General features: G+C 33.4%; 1 pseudogene; it reads right to left on the bottom strand.

Annotated features, from left to right (window-relative positions):
* Positions 1 to 639: 639 nt before the first annotated feature.
* LOC112526032 lies at positions 640 to 2,073 on the bottom strand (annotated as a pseudogene).
* Positions 2,074 to 2,305: the final 232 nt, after the last annotated feature.

Genomic DNA, 2,305 nt, shown 5'->3' with positions numbered 1-2,305 from the left:
GGGGCTTAATCATTTGAGAACTCATTAAACTATGATAACCTTAAGAATTTATACATCATATTTTATTTCATATTATTATTTTTTTCTATCCAGGTATATTGTTTAATGTATTAATTAACATATATTTGTTTCACAATGTGTTTGTTTTATATGTATTCATTTCACAAAGTGAAACCTTTTTACGTGTATTTTCTAATTCACAAACACGTGAAAAAGGTTCACATTGTGTGAATCGAGCACATATGACTTGTGAAACAAACACATTATGAAAAAAAAAAAATATGTGTTAACAATATTCAAATTCCTAGCTTTAGATGAAAAAAAATCATATGAAATAACACATAATGCACAAGTTTTTATAGGTTATCATAATTTAACGGGTTCTCAAAAAAATCCCCTATACACACACTAATGCATGTAGTCATCGAAATTTATTAACATATATGCATCAATTATATGTTAACTAGCAAGATTTTAATAATAATTCATCATTTTTACCGACCTTTGTATATATCACGTACACACTAAAATTAATGTTATATTGTCGAGTATATATAACACTTTATAACTTGATATATGAAAAACTATTAAAAACGTATAATTTATAGCATCATTGTTACTAAGTTATTACATATGGATCAATTTTTTTATTGGAGAACAGTACAACATTACAAAGGTATAWAATAAAGATCCCATTTCCAGCACCACTGTGATATAAATTGGTTCTTGAAAGCATTGATAGTTTGAAAAACAAACTGAAGATTTGAGACTCAAGGGTAAACTTCAAAAACTGAAAGATAATTTCGAATCTTTTTTATGGTGTAACGAGTAAATCCAGCCTCATGAAACAAGTACGACCATTCTTCCAAAGTCCGCTCCTTTCCATTACTTATTAGAGCCATCATCAACATATCAAGCAACAATCCATCTCTTTGAACTCATCATCTTCTTTATGTCCTATAATTGTGTCTATGATAATCAACTTTCCTGTATCTTGAGGAATAGCCGCTCGACAATTTTTTAGTATGTCAATGCATTTTTTATCTGTCCAGTCATGTAGTACTTTCTACAATATCAAAGCAAAACCATCATACCAAATATAATTATATACATGGTGTGATCTGATAAGAACAAGGTAGAAATCGACAAAAGCAACCTACTTACAAAAGTTTTGCTTGCAAGTGTTACAAAGGTAATATAGAAAAAGGATGCATGCATAGATTATTTGCATTACTTAAAGCAAGCGTCAATATCAAGAATATCAAAAAAAAAATTAATACTTTAGATGATAGGACTTACCAACATATAAGCAGCATCAGCTTTTGGAACATAATCAAACATATTGCCTCCAACATGTTCAACACCTATAGATGTAGGAGCCACCGAAACCACATGAGGGAGATCATAATTGATCCCTTTGATCCAAGGACAAGCTTCCACAATACACCGTAGAGACGTCCCATCACCACCACCAACGTCCACCATCGTCTTCAATCCCAATCCTTCAAATACCTCTGGACAACCTTCAATCACCGCTGCCACCTCCACCCGAGTAAAACATGCCATTGCATCGTTGAAAAGCTTACTGTGACCAGGATTTTCCGCATTMAATTCCCATAGATTCTTGCCATGTGTTGCCTCAAAAGGCGAGTTCTCGTTACCCAAAACCCAAGCACTTAGTTTGTGCCATGGAGCCAACATGATGGGACCGGTGTGTAAAAGCACCATGTCAACCATGCTATTTTCTCCATGCCTTGTTAGAAGCCGAGACAAAGGGGTTTGAGTGTATCCAACAGATGTTTCAGATAACGGTTGCTCTTGAAAAATCTTATAGTKGATCAAGAACCTCATTATCCGATATAACACAGACTGGGAACACTCGAGCTTTGACGCAAGTTCGGCAAGCGTCATTGGAGTTTCATGGTTCTCGAGGATATCGGGTATCCCGAGATCAATGGAACACTTGACCAGAGCCATGGGAACAAAACCCAAAATATATTTCCATATTTCTTGTWGGGCCGTTGCTTCCTCTTCKTTGGAAGGAATTCTCTTCTCTTTATTCTCCGTGGCCATTTTTCACTCAAAATGAATGCAAGAATATGAGAATCGAAAACCCTTTAAATAGCAAAAAATCTTGCATGTTAGGATTTTATTTWATTTGTTCATTTTTCATTTAGGTGTTGGATATTATTTTCATCTAGCTTAAATCATTTCATTTATTTGATTTTTTTTACTTATTCCCTTTAATTAGTATTTTTATAGTTGGTTTTATTAGATGTTTCCTTAAATGCATTAACTCTGAAAC

The sequence above is a fragment of the Cynara cardunculus genome, assembly GCF_001531365.2.
Source record: "Cynara cardunculus var. scolymus isolate 2C chromosome LG 13, CcrdV1, whole genome shotgun sequence".
Lineage (NCBI taxonomy): Eukaryota > Viridiplantae > Streptophyta > Magnoliopsida > Asterales > Asteraceae > Cynara > Cynara cardunculus.
This window is presented reverse-complemented; position numbering and strand designations above follow the sequence as displayed.